The following is a 25,447-nucleotide window of genomic DNA, read 5'->3' as shown; positions in this document are numbered from 1 at the left end:
TTTTTTACTATCTACCTAAAGCTTGCCACCTCTTTCCCTCAACCCTCCAGTGTTTCCCTAACTCAATCCTTTTCTCCCCATCATGTGCCCTCCTTTTATTTATCCCCTCCTTCCATTATGCACTTCCATCCAGCATCTACTCCCCTCTTTCTCTCCTCCCATTTCCTTCTTGCATTTGCTCCCTTATCTCTTCTATCTGCACTTCCATCCAGCATAGGCTCCTCACTACCATCCAATGTCTGCCATTTCTCTCTCCATCCACCCCTCTTCAATTAGCATCTGCCCCCTCTTTCCCTCCAATATCCTTCCCCCTTATGTCTCTCCCCTTTCTCTGTACATCAATTCCATCAGCACTACCCTTCCATATCACCCTGCTCTCTTTCTTTCCCTCCACTACTCTTCCATTCCAGCAATCCTGCCCTTTCTCTCCCTTCATGCAGCAAGATCCCATGATGACTGTAGCTGCTGGCTGCCAGTCCACCACACTCTGACGTACTTGCTCTGGAGTGGACTTGGCAGCCGCATGCTGGAAGGTTCCGCGATGACTCGTCTGCTGGCTCTTCTCCGGAAGAAGTAAGTTACGTCGGAGGGGGTTGACGCAGGGAGTTGTGGCAAAGTCCGCAATGACTACGACATAACTTACTTCTTCCGGAGCAGAGCCGGCAGGTGAGTCATCGCGGGACCTTCCTGCACCTCAGCATGGCTGCCGACTCTGCTGCAAAGAAAGTAAGTCAGAGGTAACGTGACCATTTATTTTTTTCATCAAAAGGGAACATCTATTAATTGACTGTGTATCCTTTCTTTTATTTCTTTCTTTCTGCACTCAGGCCCAACAATTGTCCCTTTCTATTCCCTCCCTCCTTCCTTCCCATGTCCATAGTGCCCGCAGTGCCTCCTTCTCATATCCTTAGTGCCCCCAGTGCCTCCAGTGCCCCCGTCCTGTGTCCTTATTGCCTCCTTCTCATGTCCTTAGTGCCCCCAGTGCCTCCGTCCTGTGTCCATAGTGCCCCCAGTGCCTCCGTCCTGTGTTCATAGTGCCCCCAGTGCCTTCTTCCCTTGTCCTTAGTGCCCCCAGTGTCTTCTTCTTATGTCCCCCCACTGCCTTCCAGATTATGACCACCCCCAAAGCCAGTCTGTCTGCCTGTCTACCTATCTGCCTCCCTCCCTGCTGCGCTAAAGCCAGCCAGCTTGCCTGCCTACATCCTTCTCTCCCTGCCGCGGAAAAAAAAAAAAGCGCCTCTCTCCTTCCTTTCCCCCGGTCCACACCGCTGCAATCTTACCTCCCTGTTGCTGCTGCTAATCGTCGCCGACAATACGTCTTCTTTCTGACGTCAGAATTGACATCAGAAAGAAGACGTATTGTTGGCCAATTCTGACGTCAGAGAGGACGTTCCGGGCCAGCCTGCCTGGCTGGCCCGGAATGTCCTCTCCAATGTCAGAATTGATGTAGGAAATAAGATGTATTGTCGGCGGTGATTAGCAGCAGTAACGGGGAGGTAAGATTGCAGCGGTGCGGATCGGGGGAAAGGAAGGAGAGAGGCGCTTTTTTTTTCCGTGGCAGGGAGAGAAGGTTGTAGGCAGGCAAGCTGGCTGGCTTTAACGCGGCAGGCAGGGAGATAGGTAGGCAGGCAGGCTGGTTTTGGGAGTGGACAAAATCTGGAAGGCAGTGGGGGGACATAAGAAGGAGACACTGGGGGCACTAAGGATACGGGAAGGAGGCACTGGGGGCACTAAGGACACAGGACGGGGGCACTGGGGGCACTAAGGACATGAGAAGGAGGCACTGGGGGCACTAAGGACACAGGAAGGAGGCACTGGGGGCACTAAGGACATGAGAAGGAGGCACTGGGGCACTAAGGACACAGGACGGGAGCACTGGGGGCACTAAGGACATGAGAAGGAGGCACTGGGGGCACTAAGGACACAGGAAGGAGGCACTGGGGGGGGGGCGTAAGACGCACCTGACCATAAGATGCACCCTAGATTTAGAGGAGGAAAACAAGAAAAAAAAACATTCTGAACCAAATTCTCCCTGCCAGGCTCTGTGCCATATTCCTTGTCAGCACCCTGTCGCCCCTCCCTGCCAGGCTCTGTACCCTGTCCCCCCTCTGGTGGTCTAGTGGTAGGCAGGGGCAGGGCACAGGGCAGGCACGCCTAGTGGCCTAGTGACAGGCAGGCTGGCCCATACCCCTCACGTACCCTAAATCATCCCCCATGCCCCCCAGTACCTTAAATAATCCCCCTACATACTCCCCAGTACCTTTTTTTAATCATACCCCCTGTACTTTTTAAAATCCCTCCCTCCCTCCCTAGATGGCTATCCTGGCATTTTAAAACATCCACTCACCCCCCCCCCCCTCGGTACCCCTGGTATTTTAAAACATCCACTCACACACAACCCCTCCCCGGTACCTTGATGCAATCTTGGCGGTCCAGCGCTGCATCGGCAGCCTCCCCTGCTGGACAGCCGCCCAAGTCCCCATCTGCTGCAACAGTAATAGGCAGGTGTGAGCCCCAAGCGCACCTGCCTGGTCTCGTGCCGCCCGGTCTCAGCTCGGTCCAGCGCTGCATCGGCAGGCTCCCCCATCTCCGCTGGAAATGAAAGCCAGACACGAGCCCCGAGCGCGCCTGCCTGGTTCTGCGCCGACACTCGAATGGTGCCGTCAACTCCCGCGAGTCTCACGAGAACTAATAGCACCATTTGGGCAGCGGCACAGGACCAGGCAGGCGTGAGCCCCAAGCGTGGACCGGGGGAAAGGAAGAGCAGGAGGACCCGGACCTGGCCGGCTGTGTACCCCCCCAAGCCGTGCACCCAGGGCAGACCCCCCCCCCTTGGTACGCCACTGCGTCCAACCAATGAATATCAATTTGGCTACCTACATCTTCAGTAGCTGTATTTCACCTGGAAATTCAATGCTGGTAGGTGGATATGACCCCGGCACTGAATAGCTGGGTTTGCCACTGACCACGGGAGGTAGCCAGGTTGTCTTCCTTGGTCTGAACATTATCCTTGATGGGACCATGTAGGAGAGGTCATGGGAGAGGGGGTTCCCAAGGGGAGAAGTGTCTTTTAAACACACAGGACACTGAACCACCCTCACCCAGTATGGAATAAGTAATCACAAACTATCCCCCCCTTTTTTTTTTTTTTTTTTACAAAAACACAGAAGAGGTTTTTAGCGCTGGCTGGCGGGTTGAATGTTCTGCGTTGTTCTGATGATAATAAGAATTCTATGACCATCGGAGCAGTACAGAGCATTCAGCAAGCTGGCTTGTGCTACAAACCAAAGGAACAGTACAGTTTAGGGGGTGAAGAAACAGTGGTGCATATCCCCCAATAATGAACAAAATATAAAGATAGCAGACGTAAATTTGAAAAAAAACAAATCACTTTACAAATTAACAAATATAAATAAAACAAAAAAATGGAAAATAAGATAATACCATTTTATTGGACTAATACAGTTTTTAATTAGTTTTCAGAGGTCAAAACCTCTTTCCTTAGGTCAGTAAAGTATACTGCTATTACAGTAACCTGTCCTGACCTGAGGAAGAATTTGGCCTCTGAAAGAATCAAAAATGTATAAAAATTAGTCCAATAAAAGGATCACTATTTCTATTTCTAAACATTTATCAACACAGCTACAATACTACTTTATCCTAAAGCAAAAAAATAAAAAATAGAATTTTTTTCTACCTTTGTCATGTGGTTTCTGCTTTCCTCATCTCCTTGTCATTCTCTTCCTTCCATTCACTGTCTGCCCCTTCCAGAAAATATCTGAAATGTCTGCCTCCCTCTGCCATCTCTCCTCCTGCCCCCCCCCCCCCAACAGAAGGTTGGGGGGGAGGTTGAGGGGGTCGGCAAGAGGGGAAATGACCCACAAGACCACCAGGTATGTTTTTGGTGAGGGGCTCAGAGGGAGGACATTGTAATGTAGCATACTATGCCATACTTTGAATTGTTATTTGACTATTTTACTACTATTGTAATTGTCTGGGGCTTAGGTTTGACTTGCTCTTATTGTACACTGCCTTGACTGAATTCCTTCAAAGGGGCAGTAAATAAATCCTAATAAATAAATTTATAATGTGCATGCATAAATGTGCACCCTACCTAAATTCTGCCCAAATTAGTCCCATGTGAATGTCCACTTGCAATGTATACACTATCAAATATTTCCATAGAATAGTTTATAACTAGAAGATGTCAATATACCTACATATGACTTGAAGATTGCCACTAACCTATAATCTAGGTACACAGGTGGTGCAGTGGTTAAAGCTACAGCTTCAACACCCTGAGATTGTGGGCTCAAACCCACGTTGCTCCTTGTGACCCTGGACAAGTCACTTAATCCCCCCCCCCCCCAATTGCCCCAGGTACAATAGATAGATTGTGAGCCCACCAGGACAGAAAGGGAAAAATGCTTGAGTGCCTGAATAAATTCATGTAAATCATTCTGAACATCCTTGGGAGAACAGTATAGAAAATTGAATAAATAAATTACAAAAATGAACATAGGTCATTTAGCCCTGATCTTAAATCCAATTTTGTTACTCAGGTAAACACCCTGACTCAGACACTGATGACCTTTAGGTATCCAGTATCACACCTATGAATTGTTTTGACAACCACTTGTGACTCGGTTGACTTCAACAGAGTCACATCCGTGGTTTTCAGTAAGCTGAGGGGATGTCGCAGATTGACAGTGCTTTTACAGGGCTAGCACTCTAGATAAAAATGATATATTTTCTCTGTGGCAAATGAAATCTGATTTTCTGTAAGCCAATTCATTTTGAATCAAATACAGCTGCTCATTTCAAATAAAAACAGAAGCAACTAAAATTGATTTGGTCTGCAGTTCAGATCACTAATCTGATTTGATTGTGCCCCATCTGTCTGTACTGAACGCATGTGTTTGTGACTCTCTCTCTCTCTCTCTTTCTCTCTCTCTCTCTCTCTCTGCAGTTCACCCCATGCTATGCCTTTAGCTTGCTTCTCAGTTACTAGTCTGCTTCCGCAGAATACAGCAGCACATAACAGTGGATGGAGATTACCTTGCACTTTGAATCATCTTTTTTTTTTCCCTGCAGTCATAGCTAGACACAAATCTGATTTATTAGATTTCTTTCATTTTACTCCACCGCTCTCTGTTGAGTTGTACCAGTTACCATAGGCAGGGAGTGAGAACAAAAAAAAACAACAGACGTCTCCTTGTGCAGCAGATTCATCAATAGATTATTTGCAAACAAAATTGCTGAGACCTGCCCCTGAAGGCAAGGGAATCCCTGAGCATTCCGGGTTATCCCGCTTCCTGTTTCTACTGAAAGTAGGCTATTTGAACAAGGTAAGTAGAGGGGCATTTGTCTTATACTTCCTGCAAGAATGAATCATAGCCGCTTACCCTGTTATTAGTTGCAAAGCAGGTTAGAACTGGCATATGGCACCAAACAGACTTAAGCAGTACACAGATCATACTTAAGATATTATAATATAGTGTCATTGGAAAAATGTTTCCTAACCCAAGCCAGAACATGTGTTCCCTAGTAATATATGTTTTTATATCTTTCTATACAGCTTTAGCTATATACTGTTCATTTGTGTGTTTAAACAATTTCCCTATGGTAATAAAAAAAAAATATTGCATTGTTTTATATTAATTATTGTATTATCCTAGCAAATTGTTTCACATATGTATTGACATTTCATTTTACAACTGGATTTTATGATAAAATAGTTCACCCTAATTTTTAGTGCAGTGAAAAACAAATATGAATTTTAAGAAAACTGGTACTGATGGAGCTGCCAGATTTGATCTTAAAAAGGCATGCATGTTTTAAGAATCTGTTCCAACCTAACGATTAAGTTAGAACATTATTTTTCATAGTTAAAGAATGCTTGTGTTTTATATGAGAGATACATAGATATAACAGTCTGGTAAATATGGATATAGAAATCAACATGGAAAACAGAATGTGAAATGAAAATCAATAGCAATCCTCTTTTTTAAAAAAATTGGTGGGTAACCAATCATTTTATTTATTAAAAGTACTATAGCCGAATCCAACTAATATATAGTAAACTAGTTGAATTTGGCTATAATGAATGTATTATATTGAATGGATACCAGTCCATTTCTTATTAGGGGATTGCTATTGATTTACACTCTCCATTCTATATTTTATATCCATTTCTGTATCCAAAATGGCCAATGTACTATATATAAAATGAATGCCTTCTTTAAAAAAGCATTTTAGTGTTAATAGATGAATGATATTTAGCCAAATGAGCAGTAACTGAAACTTTGAACTAACAAGACAGCTTTGGCCAATTATTGGCCTTCCTCAGCTACTAAATAATTGCCATGTTCCACTTGGCACATAAATGTCAAACATCAGATCTACAAAATTCACAAGTTCGGGAAAACTTTTGCAACTCATTTCTACGAGGTCAGTTGATGGTTTTGAAATAATGAATAATAAAGTCCTCATCTGAAAGGAAAGAGAGACAAAAATGTTGGCTGTAAAAATTGAACACAAACAATAGGCTGTGTGTTAGGGCAGAGGGATCCTGCATGTGAATTTTGGCTAGACTTATTCTAGCATATAGTGGAAATACATTTCTGCTCTGCTGAACACCATTTACCTAAGTTGTTTACAGTTTTGAGAGGCTCTCGGTTGCTTCTTTTTCCATCATTCACAGTACAGCCAAGAGGAAAGAGGTAATACTTTGAAAAATACAGCTATGCTTTCTGTCAGTGCAAGAGAGTATCTCTCATGTTACATACTATGGTTATTAGCATCTTTCCCCTATTATAAAAATATGATAAGGTTTTCCTACATGGAGATTGTATCTGATAATTCTTATATACAGGTTAATTACCTTTTATTGAGATTGCTCCATGCTTCTCTGTACTGTAGGTGAGTAATGTAATGTCCTAATAGCAATTTTGGTTTTGAACAGAATTCTATACAAACATTTATTTACTGCCTTTTTCATGAAGAGAATTACCCAAAGTAGTTTACAATACATTGAATAGTAATCAGGTACTCTTAAGTATTTTCTCTATCTGACCCTGCAGGCTCAATATGGTACCTGAGACAATGGAGGTTAAGTGACTTGTCCAGAGTCATAGAGAGCAGGCTGGGATTGAACTCACAACCTTGGGTTTGTAAGGCAGCAGCTCTAACTACTAGGCTACTTAATTTATGAACTTTTCTTTTAGGAACTTGTCCAAACCTTTTTTAAACTCTACTACGGTATATCAACTCCTTTTAACACATTATTAGTGAAAACTATTTCAGTGGAACAATGAAAGATGCATAGTAATAGAGATAAAGTCCATATGGCCTATTAATTCTATCAATCCATATGAATTACTGAGCTCTACAATCAATTCCTTTCCCTTTGCGTCCTCTGGGTTTTTCCCATGTTTTTAGCCTCTGGTAGGTCATTCCACATATCTACCACCCTTCTAGTAAGGAAATATTTCCTTAGGTTACTCCTGAGTCTATTCCCTTTCACCCTATGTCCCATCATTCCATAGTATTACAGTATAATAACATAGTAAATAGTAGCAGAGAAAGACCAATATAGCCTATTGAGTCTGCCCAGAATAGTTATTGGGGTTATATCTACTGCAACGTGCAGGCTAGTTTGCTATTGGGTCCTTTTACAAAGGTGTGCTTCCAAACAGGGTACAAATGCCGAGCCACAAATTCTTATTCCTATGGACGGCTCAGCATTTAGTATGCACTGCTTAGCAGCATACCTTTGTAAAAGCCCACTTATGATTCTTAGTGGTCATTTCATAGCTGAGGAATGTGGTAAAATCTCAGAGGTTGTGGAATGCGGTGAATTAGCAGGGTTTAAAAAAGGCTTGGGTAATTTACTAAAAGAGAAGTCCATAGGCCATTATTGAGATGGCTTGGGGAAATCTACTGCATATTCCTAGGATAAGCAGCTTAAAATTTGTTGTACTACTTGAGATCTAGCTAGGTACTTGGGACTTGGGTTGGCCACTGTTGGAAACAGGATACTGAGTCTAATGGACCTTTGGTCTGTCCCAGTATGGCAATTCTTATGTTCTTATGTGAGCCAAGTATAGGACAGTCAAGCCATTGTGACATCACTGATAAGGCTGGCTCTTAGGCATTGGTGGAATGAGGCTTTATGACATCACAATCTGAGCTCTGGAATGTTGCTACTATTTGGGTTTCTGTCAGGTACTTGGGACCTGGGATGGCCACTGTTGGAAACAGGATACTGGGTCTAATGGACCTTTGGCTGTCCCAGTATGGCATTTCTTATATCTTTTAGAGATCCCCTGTGTATATCCCACTCCTTTTTGAATTTCTGCACCATTTTTGCTTCCACCACATTTTTCAGAAGGACATCCATTACACTTTCTGTGGAAAATACAATATTTCCTAATAGTGCTTTTGACTCTAGCTCCCTCTAGCTGTATATTATGTCATCTAGGTCTAGAGCTTTCTCTCATTTGGAAAAGGCTCTTATGTTCCATACTAACTTTCAATTCTATCATGTTCTCTTTGTCCCTCCCCTCCTCTAGGATATACAGTACATGTTTAGAGCCTCCAGTCTCTTCTCCTAAGTCTTCTGATGGAAACCTCTTGCCATCTTTACATTCATCTATACTGACTCCAATCTTTTATGGTATAATTCTATATGGAGTTGCATTAGTTTGTTTATTTGCAGTTTTTTTTTACCACTGGGTTATACTGCTCCTTGCAGCATACAAATAAAAATACTGTAAAAACCAAGTAGAAAACAAAAGAAAAAAATTCCTCCTATGTTCAAAGCAACTCTTAAAAATGAAATTAGAACAGAAATCTTGCCATATTACAAAAAATACAAGCATAAATGACAATAATCCTGCTATGTACAGATTTCTCCTTTAACCTTTTTCTATCGAGTGTCCCGGATGACGGGACATTCCAAAAATGTCATTGCCATCATATGTCCCATACTAATAAAGAGCCAGGAACATAAAATATTTGAATTTACAGACTTATGACTTATTTACATTGTGTTTACAATAGCCGTAAATGATAACGGTGAATAATACAAAACTTTGCTAAAATAATTACGATTGGAACCAGCATAACGTAAAATTTATTACAATATGAAAAGGTTAAGCCACGGTAAGCAGGCAATAGCCTTTAAACCAGTTAGAACATAAGACATAAGAATTGCCGCTGTTGGGTCAGACCAGTGGTCCATCGTACCCAGCAGTCCGCTCACGCGGTGGCCCTTTGGTCAAAGACCAGCGCCCTAACTGAGACTAGACCTACCTGCGTACGTTCTGGTTCAGCAGGAACTTCTCTAACTTTGTCTTGAATCCCTGGAGGATGTTTTCCCCTACGACAGACTCCGGAAGAGCGTTCCAGTTTTCTACCACTCTCTGGGTGAAGAAGAACTTCCTTACTTTCCTACGGAATCTATCCCCTTTCAACTTTAGAGAGTGCCCTCTCGTTCTCCCTACCTTGGAGAGGGTGAACAACCTGTCCTTATCTACTAAGTCTATTCCCTTCAGTACCTTCAATATGTAGTGTAAATGCTTGCTTGTATTTATGTGGTCATTCTAGTGTTCTACAAATTAACATACACACATCCTTTTACAAAACTGTGCAAGAGGTTTTAAGCACTGGCCAGTACGCTGAATGCTCTGCACTGCTCCAACGCTCATAGGAGCTCTATGACCATCAGAGCATTCAACGCGCTGTATGGTTTTGTAAAAAAAGGGGGGAGGGATTAAAGTAGACATCTACTTTCCATATTAGAATAAGCTCGACAAAAGTGCATTTATGCTGCTGACAAAATAAGGTCCTTCTTAAAAAAATTGCCTTCTCATTAATTGGGAGCTTTAGATCAGTGTTTCACAACTCGGTCCTGGAGTATACCCTTGCCAGTCAAGTTTACAGGATATCCACAATGAATATGTATGAAAGAAATTTGCATATTCATCGTGGATATCTTCAAAACCTGACTGGCAAGGGTGACCAAGTTGAGAAACACTGCTTTAGATTCCCTGGATTAAAAACCCTAATTCTGAATCTAATTTCTTATATCGAGCAATAGATCATATGCCTGATTTTGTTTGGAGTGTTGAGGTGGGAAATTGAACATCATAGGATGTTCACACTTACCTAAGTATTTTACAAAAGACTGCTGAATGCAGAGTCTTTTCTCATCTGCCAGTATGTCCCATGGGATTAGCCATTCAAACATAAAACCTGTTCAAAAAGTGTGACATCACTCAGGAGTTTCACTTGTGTGTCAACATTTACACTTGTAAGTAACAATTTTGCAACTTATACATGTAAGTGTTGGCACTTACATGATTAACTGCATGATTTTATAATACTGGATGTCCAGGATCAGCCAATGAAAGAATCGAGCAAAAAGCTCATTATAATGGGGTTTACATATCAGAGAATTACAATTTCCCACTCCGTCACTAATGCAAATCTCAGATCTTGCATAGGGAGAGGTATGGCCAGTAGGAAAAAGGAGGTATTGATACCTCTGTATAAGACTCTGGTGAGACCTCATTTAGAATATTGTGTACAATTCTGGAGGCTGCACCTTCAAAAAGATATAAAAAGGATGGAGTCAGTCCAGAGGAAGGCTACTAAAATGGTGTGTGGTCTTCGTGATAAGGCGTATGGGAATAGACTTAAAAGATCTCAATCTGTATGCTTTAGAAGAAAGGCGAGAGAGAGGAGATATGATAGAGACATTTAAATACCTGTGTAATATAAATGTGCATGAGTCGAATCTCTTTCATTTGAAAGGAATATCTGCAATGAGAGGGCATAGGATGAAGTTAAGAGGTGACAGTCGCTGGAGTAATCTGAAGAAATACTTTTTTTATAGAAAGGGTGGTAGATGCATGGAACAGTTTCCCAGAAGAGGAAGTGGAAACAGAGACTGTGTCTGAATTCAAGAGGGCCTGAGATAGGCATATGGGATCTCTCGGAGAGAGAAAAAGATAATGGTTACTGCGGATGGGCAGACTAGATGGGCCATTGGGCCTTTATCTGCTGTCATGTTTCTATGTTTCTATCAAACAAGCAGTTAGCCCGTGTCTGCAGACATCCATATTTTTAAAAGTATATGTGTATCGTCAGTGTAAGATACAGGCATACTATTCAGGTCTGCCCAAAACATGCCCCCTTCCACACTAGCTTTTATACAACTGATTAGTGGTTTTCAAAAATTATTATTTACATGTGGAGTCAGCTGGCTCAGAGGAGAACTGAGGTGGTGGAAGCTTTCTCCAGTATATTTGAGGGAGTAGGTGTGCATGTCTACTAGGAATATCTAAGGAAGGTTGGAGGGACCTGAACTAAGGACCGAAGAAATTAGAAGTAAATTGTGTTCGAGGGTAGGGAAGCTCTAGTCAGTGCCTTCTACCATATTGTTAAAGGCTGGTATGCTGAGTCTTTACAATAGCATTTAATGACAGCACAACAAAAAAACTAAATGTGGCATGGTAAGCCGTTATGCTATGTTTTGCTCCTGGTTTATGTTACTAAATGAAATCATTACGATAAAATAATTTCATGCTTTGCATAAGTTCTTGGTATTTACTACCAGTCCTCTAAATACAAAGGTATGCAAAGCTCTCATATGCCTATTGATTTGTTTAAGGTTTTGGGTTTGGTTTTTTTTTTAGTATTTTTTATGTAAGTATTTATATACCACTTATAGCCTAAGCAGTTTATATTCATGTACTCAAGTATTTCTTCCTATCTGTCCCAGTGGACTCACGATCTGACTAATGTACCTGCAGCAATGCAGAGTTAAATGACTTGCCCAGGGTCACAATAAGCAGTGCCAGGCTTGAACCTACAAGCTCAGTGTGCTGAGGCTGCAGCCCTAACCACTAAGTACACAGCTCATAACCAACCAAATTGCCATGGGTCAAGGAGGGGTATAATCAAACATTTACAATAAACAAAAACATAATAATGCATAAACTCATAAGAAACAGATGGCTAACAAAAAATAAGCACTTCTAAATAAACAGGCCTTAGAAATCTACAGAAATCACCATCATCTGCAGTTCATAATACATTTGGTAGCATGTTCCACTTAACAAGAAAAGGCTCATGCATAGGTTAGAGTAAGCCTACTTTAGTAAAATCCGGACTCCTAGACCCACTCTCAGGCCCGCCCAGTTCTGTCCTAGCCCCATCCCAGCCTCCCCCCCCCACTCCCGCTGCCTGCTCTTGTCGGGCAGGGGGGGCATGTGTGGATGTGACACAATGACATTACGTGACTTCATCGTCTGGCATCTGTACATACGTAGATGCCCTCCTTATCGACGTGATTTCAAAGAAGCTTTTCCAAACCCGGACAAAGTGCCGGGTTTTGAAAAGCCGGCTGGACCCCCAGACATGTCCAGGGAAATCTGGATGTCTGGTAACCCTACCTACCATCAACCAATGGAACCAAAGTGTACATAGATTGAGAACACATTTGTGGCGGTTGACTCATTGCGTGTGGCTGGAGAAGCGAACATAAACAATCAAGACACAAATACCGTCATGATTTAAACAAGAACATAAGCACTTTATATTGCATATGTACATTGTTCGATTCGATTTCGATTTCAAATATTTTTATTGAGTTTTCAATATCATAACACAAAAAGCCCAAATGGGAAAACAAATGAGAAAAAAGCAGCAAGTAACAAATGAACTGTAAGGTTCAACTGAACCAATCAGAATTCCAAGAGAATTACATACAAATCATCTCAAAGAGAAACATATTGAAAGACCAGCCAGTGAAGCAATATCAGAGCCAAGGTGGTTTGATCTGACAAGCCATGCAGCCACTTGCAAAAGATTAGAAACAGGGAAGCTATTCAACGTTACACTCTCAAAATCCATATCCTGAAAACCTGACCCATTGGTGATCCTCCAGGACTGCAGTGAATACCAATCGCATAGGCAGTAGAAAAAAGCACTTTGTCCCAAATTCTACAAATGATGCTGCTAGTTAGGTGCCATCAGGTGATTTTAAATGGTTTATTTGACTCTAATCGACGCAATGATTGATCGCGTTGTTTAAAAGCGATTAAAATGTCATTTAAAAAAGACAGCATCTCCATAAACGGCTCTGGAACCATGACTACAGAGGCCTACTGGTGCCTAAGGGTAAAATAGAGTGTGGTTAATGCCAGAAGTACCCTTAGGCTTTGGTAGTCGCAATTCTCATCACAGATAGGTGCCAGAAATGTAGACCTTGAAATCCTTTGCCTTCATTTCCGGCGCCTATCTGTGATGTAGCCGCGATTCTAGAAATAGTGCTGTCGCGTGGTTGACACATGATTAGTGCAACTTTTGTGGTCGGCTGCCAGTCATGGTGCTGTTTATAGAATCTGGGCCTTCGATCACGTTGGAGCAATGAAGCAGTGTTAAGCCCATTTTACTGAGATGCTAAGCATTATTATGCTCACTTATGCTGGGTTTTGCTATGCCGCAATAGAGGTTTGTACCGCAGCCCAGTGAGGTGACTGCTCTGACGCTCATTACATTTATATGCACGTCGGAGCAGTTACCTCGACAGACTGCAGTAGAAACCTCTACTGCGGCTTTGAGTCCTTAATATGAAAAAGGAGATAGTATGAAAAAACGGGGAAAGGAAAAGGGATTGGGACTTGTATACCACCTTTTTGTAGTTTTATAACCACACTCACAGCGGTTAACATACAGGTACTTCAAGCATTTTCCCTATCTGTCCTGGTAGACTCACAATCTATCTAATGCGCCTGTGGCAGGGGTAGGCAATTCCAGTCCTTGAGAGCCGGAGCCAGGTCAGGTTTTCAGGATATGCACAATGAATATTTATGAGATGGATATGCATGCACGGCCTCCTTGAGAAGCAAATCTATCTCATGTATATTTATTGTGGATATCCTGAAAACCTGACCTGGCTCCGGCTCTCAAGCACTGGAATTTGCTACCCCTGGCCTGGGGCAATGGAGGATTAAGTGACTTATATACTTGTCTATTGCTCTTATATTGGCCACTCCCCTTTCCCAATTACACCATTTCAGTCTACTTTTAAAATGGTCTCCGGATCAAGGCCCTCTTAACTTTAATCATTTTCTATATGAAACAAAATTCCAGACACCTCTTAACTGTCTTGCCTGTGTATCTTGACTAGATGGCAAGCTCTAAAGAGAAGAGACTCTCTTATCCATGACTGTATAACAGTGCCTACAAATGTTTAATAGCAGCAGTGCTTATGATAATTCAACACTTTGGCATTTTTGTTAATTTGAGATGTACTGCTACTCTCTTGCAAATTAGTCATAAGTATTTCATTACACTTGCTGAAACATATTGTATATTCCATTTGTAGAAGGCATGTAAATATTTGTGCACATAAAATACATGTCTATTTCACTTAGAGAATGTATTTCCTACTGCCAACAGGCCTCATTTAAATAACGCTCTCCCCCTATGGTTAAAAACATTTATTGAGAAATACTCAGGAATTGTAGCAGCCTTTTACTACATGTGTGAGGTTAGATTTATTGGAACTGTGAAACTAGTGGATAATTTGAACCTTGATTTAAAATAGCAGCCCCAGATCTTTAAAAAAAAAGAATGCCTTCTTTTCAGCAAAATGGTATCAGTTTTATGCTACGCACAGGGAATGTAGAAAGATGAAGGACAGGTGAAGTTATGTTCCTTGCTCAGGAAACATAATTGGAGGTTTTTCATAATGACTGTCATAAACCTTCTGCAGTTCTGATGAGTTTGCTTTCTTTCCCTGTTGTGAAAAGGTGAAAAGTAAAATGTTATAAAGATCAAGGCCCATTTCTATTATAAGCTTCTTTACATCATCACTGCCCATATGTGAATTCAGAAAGTCCACTACAAATTTCTTAAAAGGCATTTTCATTGTGATTCATAAAGCATCTTTCATTACACTCTTTTGTCTTTTATTTCTATGGTGTATTTAACATTACTTTACTAAAATGTATTTTTAAAATACTGTCTAATCCAGGGGTGTCAAAATCCCTCCTCGAGGGCCGCAATGCAGTCGGGTTTTCAGGATTTCCCCAATGAATATGCATGAGATCTTTTAGCATACAATGAAAGCAGTGCATGCAAATAGATCTCATGCATATTCATTGGGAAAATCCTGAAAACCCAACTGGCTTGTGGTCCTCGAGGAGGGACTTTGACACCCCTGGTCTAAGCCATTAGATAAACAGCAGGATAAAATAAATGTTAAATTGCTAGCAAGATGTGCTAAATAGGTATCTATGAGTTACCAAATTATTACTGCAGGCATATGTCACCAATGTAGACCAGTGTGTTCATCTGGAAACAGGTGTTGAGCTGAAGCCACACTAGAACAGTGTTCTTCAACCTTTTTACACCCGTGGACCGGCAGAAAAAAAATAATTATTTTGTGGACCGGCAAACTACTAGGACTAAAATTTAAAAATCCCGTTTCCGCCCCATCTCCGCGAGCTCGGTCCCCACAAATCATCTGATCCCATCCACACAAGCCTCAGTTATGATTTTATATTGAATGTATTTTATTAAAGTATAAAAAGAAACAATATTCTGTAGAATTGTCATTTTATAAATACAAATAATTCAGAGCAAGGATCAACAAAACCCCTGTCTCCCCTACCCTTCACATATATCCCCTCTACTATCAAGAAAACTGAACAAGCCAAATTATTACAGAATGCTACACAGAAATATCATGCTAACAGAATACTGAAGTAACACTTGACAGGAATAGTTTTAGGGGAGTGCAACTAGGGCAACTGCCCCCTGGTCAGAGAGCGCCCTAAGCCAGCTGAAAGCTAAAGAAGCACTGCCTGGGTTTTGCAGTCCCCAGTTATGTCTAACACCAGCTCTAGCAGGATATATATTTCAAATCTGATATATTCTAATCACAAAATAGAAATAAAATTATTTTTTTCTACCTTTTGTCGTCTCTGGTTTCTGCTTTCAATCTTTTTTTCACTCTCTTCCTTCCAGCGTATGCCCTCTCTGTCTCTTCAATCCAGCATCTGCCCCTTCCATCCACTATCTGTCCTCTCCCCCTTCCATATGGTATCTGTCTTCTTTCTATGTCCCTCTCCCCTTTCCATCCAGCTTGTGCCCCTCTCTCCTATTTACATGATTCATTCCAGCTTCACTGCTCTCTTCATTTTTATCTCTCCTACACCAGATCTATCATCATTGTCCCTCTGCTTATTTTTCTGCTGACCCCTTCCTATCATCAATCTCTCTACTTTCTCATGCCTGTGTCTCCCCTTCCACTCCTCTAATCTCTCTGCCAGCTGTTTCCTTCCTTTTTTCATTCTCCCTTCCCTCCTCCTCCTGTCCAGCAGTAACTCTCTTCCCTTCCTCCCCTCCCAGCAGCATCTCTCCGTCTCCCTCTCCAGTAGCAGCTGTCCCTTTTTTTTCCTTGCCCAGCAGCTTCCCAGATTCCTTTCCCTCCTCCCCTCCCAGATGCATCTCTCCTTCTCCTTCTCCCTCTCCAGTAGCAGCTGTCCCTTTTTTTTTCCTGGCCCAGCAGCTTCCCAGATTCCTTTCCCTCCTCCCCTCCCAGATGCATCTCTCCTTCTCCTTCTCCCTCTCCAGTAGCAGCTGTCCCTTTTTTTTTCCTGGCCCAGCAGCTTCCCAGATTCCTTTCCCTCCTCCCCTCCCAGATGCATCTCTCCTTCTCCTTCTCCCTCTCCAGTAGCAGCTGTCCCTTTTTTTTCCTGGCCCAGCAGCTTCCCAGATTCCTTTCCCTCCTCCCCTCCCAGAAGCATCTCTCCTTCTCCCTTTCCAGTAGCAGCTGTCCCTTTTTTCCCCTGCCGAGCAGCTTCCCAGACTGATAGTGGTTTTCTCCCCTCCCAGCAGCTCTTCTTACTTCCCAGCGCAGCGATTCACGAAGGCAGCCTCGGGTCCTTTGTTGTGTCGCGCCGCCTATGAGGAAAGAGGAAGTTGCATCATCAGAGGCAGCCGCGAGTCAGCAAAAGCCCCGAGGCTGCCTTCGTGAATCGCTGCGCTGGGAAGTAAAGGAGAGCTGCAGAGAGGGGAGAAAGCCACTGTCGGAGGCTCCCCAAGATCTCTCCGGCCCAGCGCACGCTTCCGATGCTGATCTTGCCGGTCCTGCGCGGACCGGCAGGAAGTTCAAATGAGTCAATCTTGCCGGTCCTGCGCGGACCGGCAAAAATTTCCTGCGGACCGCTACCGGTCCGCGGACCGGCGGTTGAAGAACTGTGCACTGCAGTGTTTTTCAACCTTTTTTGGGCAAAGGCACACTTGTTTCATGAAAAAAATCACGAGGCACACCACCATTAGAAAATGTTAAAAAATTTAACTCTCTGCTTATATTGACTATATATAAAGTAATTCTCTTGAATAGGAATCAAATAAACACAAAGAAAGTATTTTATAATTACTTTATTACGAAATAAAAATTATAAAAATTATAAAATACTTTATTCAGTGCGAAACCTGGGCCTGTTTGGCTGAACACAAAGCTGATATTCTGGCTGGAATCGAAGAAAGACACACACGTAGCTCTTCGTCAACAGCTCTCAGTCTCTCTCTGTATTTGGTTTTTATAGCATACAAAAATAGACAAATATACCCTCCATCCTTTTTATTAAACCACAATAGCAGTTTTTAGCGCAGGGAGCTGCGCTGAATGTCCAGCGCTGCTCTTGACGCTCATAGGCTCCCTGCGCTAAAAACCACTATTGCGGTTTAGTAAAAGGTGACCATATTGTAAAATATAGACAGCAGATATAAATTCAGAACTGTGCATAGTAAGTGAAGGGAAGTTTTCATCTCTGGGAATTTACCCAGTTAACTATTAAGTTATTTGGGCAAATTCCTTTGAAAACTGTGGTAATACTTCCTCCACTTTGCTAAATTTAAAATAAAATCATTTTTCCTACCTTGTCTGGTGATTTCTTCTTCTGACTGTGCATCCAATCTTTCTTCCCTTCTATCAGCCTGTATGCTTTCTCTCCTCCACACCTCATTCCCTCCCCCAACTTTTTCTTCCTCTCTCCCTGACCTTTCTTTCTTTCTGTTTCTCTTCTTTCCTTCCGTTTCCCTGCCTGCCCCCTTTCTTTCTTTCTCCCTGCCGTTCCCCAAGCCACTGCCACTGCCGCTGCCATCGGGGAACAGGACCCACCAATGGATAACAGGCCCCAAAGCCGACGCGGACGCATGCTCTCCCTGACGTCAATTGTGCAATCGGAGAGGAAGTTCCGCCCAGCCAGGCAGCGATTGGCTGGCCCGAACTTCCTCTCCAACTACAGAATTGACGTCGGGGAGAAGAAGACTTATCGGCTCGATAGATTAGATCGCCAAGACAAAGTGAGTCCTGGGTGATCGACTCACTTTGCCTTGGCGAGCTACTGGCGCCCCTGCCTCGGGCCCCCTGTCAGCTCCGGGCCCGGCGGCCCTGCGGCACACCAGGCAACATCTCGCGGCACACTAGTGTGCCGCGGAACAGCGGTTGAAAAACACTGCACTAGAAAATATCAGTACACTGAAGCAAGTTTGTGTTCCAGTTGCAGTTTGTTTTTATCATGATTAATTGAATGATAAGCTATAGTATACAATGGGGCTTATTTTTCAAAAGAGAAAAACATCCAAAAAATGATATAAGGTGGTATTTGGACATTTTGCATGCTAAAAACGGCCAAATCAGTATTTTCAAAACTCATATTTTAGATGTTTTTCTAGGCTGTTCATCTCCTGTTTGTCTAAATTCCAAAGAGGCATATTTTGGGTGAACTTAGGACTTGGATATTTTGCTGTAATAATCGAACATTTAATAAAACATCCAGGACTCCATTTAGACATTTGGGGCTAGACCTGTTTTAAAAAAAACAAAGGGCTAAAAAGGTGCCCAAACTGACAAGATGACCACTGGAGGGATTAAAGCTTAGCCAACCCCTTACTACCCCAGTAGTCACTGACCCCTCCCCCACCACCATCCAAAGATGTGAATGAAATAGTACATGCCAGCCTAAATGAAAGCTTCAGATGACCACACAGACATCTTGGCAGAGTAGAGAGGCACTCTAGTGAGTACTGCACTGAACATCATATAAAAAGTCCCAGGTACACAATACACATCTCACCATAACCTGCTTATATTGTATGGTGAGTTTTCCAAAACCTACTGATATGACTCGCTTGTTTACTCTTTCCAAAAATACTAGGACTAGGGAGCAAGCGATGAAGCTACTAGGTAATAGATTTAAAACAAACTGGAGAAAATATTTTTTCACACAGCATGTAATTAAACTCTGGGATTCGTTATCAGAGAATGTGGTGAAATCAATTAGCTTAGCAGGGTTTAAAAAAGGTTTGGATAATTTCCTAAAAGAGAAGTCCATAGGCCATTATTGAGATGGCATAGGGAAATCCACTGCTTATTTCTAGGATAAGCAGCATAAAATCTGTTTTACTACTTGGGATTTAGCTAGGTTTTTGTGACCTGAGTTGGCCACTGTTGGAAACAGAATCCAGCATCACGTAGCTATAGTTCGGGTTCCTCTTTCCCACATGCATCACTTTGCACTTGCTCACATTAAAGAGCCATTTTGATGCCCAAGAGGTAATTCTAGAAATTGATGTCTAGATGTATTTGCCTCTTATCATAGGCCCCAATGATTGGTAATAATGCATAAATGTGCACTAGTCTATAAGGTAGCATCTTAGACCTATACTCGTGGTGCTTAACTGCATGGGGGGTATATAAATAGGTAGTGCATGGTCAAGCCATGAGAGTGTTTTAAAGATATTTCCATTAATTTACTTACCACAGAAGTCAGACTTATCGGTCTCTAGTTCCCTACCTCTTCCTTACTTCTACTTTTGTGATGAGGGATTACATCTGTCCTCCAGTCATTTGGGACCACTTCTGATTCTAGAGAAGCATTGAAAGGGTCAGCCAGCCGAGATCGCCAGAACTTCCCTAAGTTCCTTCAGTGCCCTCAGATGCATGCCATCCAGCACCTTTGCTTTGTCTACCTTTAGTTTAGCTAGCTCCTCACAAACACAGTCCTCTGAAAATCCACACTTCCATTCCTATTTGTGTTTGTCTTCTATGGTCCTGCTCCCCCAGCCCTTCAGCCTGTGAACACAGAACAGAAATATTTATTAAGTAGTTAGACCTTATATTTATCAGCTTCTACATATTCCTCCCCTTCACCTTTGAGTCTCATAATGCTACTTTTGTACTTCTTCCTATCAAAAAATCTCTTGTCTCCCCCCCCCACACACACAATTTACCATATTGGCTATTTTTTCTTCCATTTGCAACTTTGCTTTCCTGATTACTTTACCAGATTCTCTTAGCTTTTCCAGATGTTGTCCCATGTCTTAGTTGCTTTCTGCGATACCTTGTAGTTTATGAAGACTAACTTCTTTTTCCTTTTCAGCTGCTACATTTGAGAACCAAAGTGGCCTTCTTTTCCTACCTTCACTTTCCTTACAAAAAGTTTTGAGAGCTAAAGCCTGGCAGGATCAATGGCACAATACTCATGCCCAGTGCCCACTGGACCACTGGGGAAAGATCAGAGTAGATCCCAGGGATATCATTACATTACATTACATTACAGATTTCTATTCCGCCATTACCTTTCGCTTCAAAGCGGATTACAAAAAGAGTTATGGAAGAAGGGTTACAACGTTAGATCAGAGAAGGTTTCCAAGAGAGAGAAAAGTAGGATCTGGGGTTAGTGAGGGGATGGTAAGAGGGGGGTTAAGCTTTATCATGGTATTAAGCTTTATTAAGGGATTTCTTGAAGAGTATAGTTTTTATTTCCTTTCTGAACATCTTGTAGTCTGGGGTTGTTGTCAATAGTTTGGAGTCTTGGTTGTCTATCTTCGCTGCCTGAGTGGCCAGTAGTCCGTTGTATAGTTTTTTACGTTTTACTTCTTTGATTGGGGGGTAAGTGAATGGGGGGTGTGTTTTTCTATGCCTGGTAGAGGTGGTTTGGATGAGGCGTTCGTTTAGGTAGGTTGGGCTGTCTCCATTTATAGTTTTAAATAGTATACAGTAGAATTTAAATTGTATTCTTTCCCGGATTGGAAGCCAATGAGAATTGATGAATGCCTCAGTAATGTGATCATGTTTTTTGTAATGAATAGACGAGTCTCAGAGCTGTATTCTGAATTGTCTGTAGTTGTTTAATCATTATTGCAGGGCAGGGGAGGTAGATATCTTAGGCCTTAGTGTGGGTCCAGGTGTGGGAAAGATTATATACAGATGCATGAGGGAGGGACTTGTGACTGAAGGTTGCCAGGGTTGATCAGGATGTTTGTGATAAGGGGAGGGGACTAATGATCTGCAGGTTTGTGTTCAGGAGTGGGAATAATGCTGACTGGGGGGAGATATGAGTATATGTTATTTGAAACATGCACTATGACAGATGTTTGACATTAAGGTCAGCTGTTGACACATTATTGGCAATTTGCTCTTGGTAAGAAGCAGGTTTCAATCCTGATGTGTTTCTATCAGGACATATACTGTATGTGTGTTAACATAAGAACATAAAAGTTGCCATACTGGCACAGACCGAAGGTCCACTAAGCCCAATATCCTGTTTCCAACAGTAGCCAACCCAGATCACAAGTATCTGGCAAGATCCCAAGGAGTAAAACAGATTTTATGATGCTTATCCTAGGAATAAGCAGTGGTTTAAGGGAATATATAAGTAGATAGTATTCCTGCCTTAGTGCTTGCTACCCATGGAATGCCCATACCATGCCCTGAGGCTAAATTATGAGTACCATACAGAGCAAATGAGCAGGTATAAACTAGTTCTTCTAAAACAGGCATTTGCCTCGTATAAACAGTATACTGTATATAAACTGCTGGTTTTACACTTGTATATCAAGTGCCAATTCAAGACAAGTTACATTCAAGTACGGTATGTATTTCCTGTCCTTAGAGGGCTTACAATCTAAGTTTGTACCTGAGACTATGGAGAATTAAGTAACTTGTTCAAGATTACAAGGAGTGTCGGTGAAATTCAGACTCTGTTCTTTTCTGGTTTATAGCTTGCTGCTCTTAAAACCAGAATCACCCTCCACAATCTATTTATTCACATAATATTTGCCCACTGATTTTGTATTTGCCTACTAAAAATTTGAGGATTGCTACAGAAGGCCAGTTTCAAAATTTGGAAGGAGAGAATGTTCTTCAAGATTTGTCAGTAATTCTAGAATATTCACTGTCAGAAGCTTCTGTAAAAGCCAGTTTGCTGGTTTTATTTATCGTCAAACAAGATCTTAATGCAGTATTGAAACCCTTTTTCAGAAATTCATAACATTTATTTTGTGAACAAAAGCTGTGGTTGTTTCCTGATGTTATAAAATTAACTCAGGATACCAGGAAACAATTCTTATTACTGGGTGAGGAAGTTAGATTTCCTGAGGGGTCTTCTTATTTGTTGGCTTAGCCATATGTTGTAAATGCATACACCTTCTCCCCCCTCACTTTTTTACAAAGCCACAGTAGAGGCTGGCGAGCGGCAAATGTTCCGATGTCCATCATATCTCTATGGGTGTCGGAGCGATTACTGCGGCTATGTAAAAGGAGCCCATAATTAGGTATTTGGGTGTGAAATATATTTCCTTTCCACAGAACAACTAAAATATTTTGTGGACTTGAAAACAATATCTGGTATTTCTGGATCAACTTAAATAGGCAGATTGAGTTATTTAGGGCTCCTTTTACTAAGGTGCGCTAGCGTTTTTTAGCGCACGCAGATTAGCACGCGCTAACCCCACGCTACGCGGCTAGAACTAACACCAGCTCAATGCTGGCATTAGTGTCCAGTGCGCACAGCATTCTAGCGTGCGCTATTCCGCACGATAAAGCCCTAACGCAGCGTAGTAAAAGGAGACCTTAGACTTGTGGGGTTAATTAGGTTAGGCTTTTACTTCTGTTAAACAGTTTTCTAGTTGGTTTTGTTTTGAGCTTCTTATCTTTCTTCCCTACCAACTTCTGGTTTAAGGAAGTGTTATATTGTCTGTAATATGTTTACTCTATTTTAAATGTGGGTTTTTTTCTTTCTTTTTTTCGTAGATAAAATGGCCTTGGTTTCCTTGAAAAAAAAGTATATATCCTTATGTAATTTTCTTAGAAATGCAAATAAATAAAACATTGAAAAATCTATTCATATTTCCAAATCCAAGCTCAAGGTGAAGTTATAGTTCACATAGAGTAAATTTGAACTTTATAGTAAGTAAACTAATGGGATCATAATCAAAACACCCAGATGTCCAAAACCTGCCTAAGCCAGCACTTGGACATCCTAATCAACAGGATGTCCAAGTCGATAATAAAAAAAACCTTTTCCTAGATATCTAGTGAGACGTTTCTCCTGCTGTGCATACAGAGCTCAAAGGAGCGTGTTGGTAGGAGTGTTATGGGCATGTTTAGGAAGGCTCTGGGTAGGCTTAGAGTTAGACGGCTCTCAGGGATAATCAAACATTTTGGCAGACATCCTGGATGGGATTTATATGTTTTGAGTTAGACCTGTTTTAAAAGGGTAAGTGTTAAAAAGGTACCCAAAGTGATAAGATAACCACTGCAGAGATAAAGTAAAGGCTTCCACATACTTCCCCAGTGCTCACTGACCCCCTCAGACCCCACAAAGATCAGAATACAAAAGTACATACCTGTGTCCAGAACAGCAGCACCTAGTATCACTACAGCATCAACCATCTCTTCTTCTCCCTAAGAGATCCACGCGCCTGTCTCATGCTTTCTTGAATTCAGACACAGTGTTTGGCACAATCTTTGTCTCCACCACCTCTATCGTGAGACTACCATGTCTGCTAATCCAGAAAAACTGAACTAGACTCATCTCACTGGATCCTATTGCCTTAGTCTTCTGTTTCTTGTTGTTAACTTTTATGTATGTTACCAAGTACCCATTTGGGCCATTTTTTAGATGTTTTTGGTTTTTATTATGAGCCCCATAATATTGGCCCACTGATTTTGTATCTGCGTACTGATAGCCTGGATTTGGCACTAAGGCCCTGAAGCAGTGGTTACCGGCCACAAAACGATCATCGGCCTGGCCTCTTTGTGTTCAGTGGTTTTACCATTAATCATTCTCAGCTATTTTTTGCTCCCACCTGATAACTTTAAACTTGTGCGAAAGTTTTTTGCCTATGATGCTTTGGTGGAAGAGTGTGGGTACACCTCTCCGTTTGTCTGAGGCTTTTCTTTCGCTTAAGTGATAAGCTAGCTTTCTTGGCTTGTGTGGTGCTTTTTTTTTTTTTTTGTAGTGATATTAATTTTTGTTACCATATAACCCATTCTGGGCTCCTTGGGGAGGATGGGCTATAAACCGAACTACAGTAAATAAATAAATTAATAGAATAGGAAAGCCTAGTATATGTACACACAGGTGTCTTAAGTAGTATGTTGAGTGGGCTAGTGATCCATAGAGAGCAGTAGCAAGTCCCATATGCCACTCTACTCTCTACATTTATGGTGAAAAGTGTGAGCCCAGCAAAACCCACCCAAAACCTACTGTACTGCCATGTAGGTGATACCTGCAGCCATAAGGGCTACTGGGGTGATAGGTGGATACTCAAGGTTTTGGGGGAGTTTGGGAGGGCTCACCATACACTGCAAGGGAGTTCTAGTGAAATATGTACCTGCCAGCCTTTATGTGAAGTTCACAGCAGTGCCTTCTAAAGTTGCCTCACTGCCCTGTTGGGATGTCTATGTGGCCAGTCCATTAAGATGCTGTTCAAATGGGCTTGATTTGGACATTTTGAATATGGACGTTTTTGTATTTGAAAATGGCCAAAAAGTTAGACGTCCTAAAGACCAAGACATCCGAATAGGTAATTTTCAAAATAAAATTGGGACATCTTGCGGTTTCAAAAATGGATGTTTCCGCACCCCGATATTTGAATATCTTGCATGATGTGCCCAAAGTTGGACTTAGATGCACTATCGAAAATTCCCCTTATTGTATACCATGGCACAGTTGAATAATGCAAAAAAACCAAAGAAGGAACAACCAAAAAGTACATTAAATACCTTTTTAAACGTAAGTGGCGCTCAGAATCCAAGATGGAATGAAAAAACTCGATGTGGGGTACAAACCCCTAAAGAGCTTCTTACAGAATCTATCATTGCACCATTTTGGAGTAAAAGGTAATTAAATGTGCTTGTTGAAAAACGCTTATAAATAGTTTAATGTCCATATAGTGAAAATAATGTCCAGTTTATACGTGAATTCAATAAATGTGAGTTCAAAAAGACTTAACTTAAATGTTCAGTCAGCGTTGACCCGGCAAGGTTAGAACCTTGCAGGGTCAACGCTGACTGAACATTTAAGTTAAGTCTTTTTGAACTCACATTTATTGAATTCACGTATAAACTGGA

At 41.9% G+C, this 25,447-nt stretch overlaps 1 protein-coding gene across 3 annotated transcripts in view; it reads left to right on the top strand.

Annotated features, from left to right (window-relative positions):
* The window catches only part of KCNB2 (potassium voltage-gated channel subfamily B member 2), a 498,244-nt gene that overhangs the window by 129,308 nt on the left and 343,489 nt on the right, over positions 1–25,447 (top strand). Inside the window, exon 1 of one of the 3 annotated variants that reach the window (XM_033935252.1) lies at positions 5,180–5,348. The exons of the other annotated variants lie outside the window; for them this stretch is intronic. The gene's annotated coding sequence lies outside the window, so the exon portion shown is untranslated. Of the gene's footprint in view, positions 1–5,179; positions 5,349–25,447 lie in introns of those variants that run through there. 3 annotated transcript variants of the gene reach the window in all.

Source organism: Geotrypetes seraphini, chromosome 2, assembly GCF_902459505.1.
Source record: "Geotrypetes seraphini chromosome 2, aGeoSer1.1, whole genome shotgun sequence".
Classification (NCBI taxonomy): Eukaryota; Metazoa; Chordata; class Amphibia; order Gymnophiona; family Dermophiidae; genus Geotrypetes; species Geotrypetes seraphini.
Note: the sequence above shows the minus strand (reverse complement) of the source record. Positions and strands in the feature narration are given on the sequence as shown.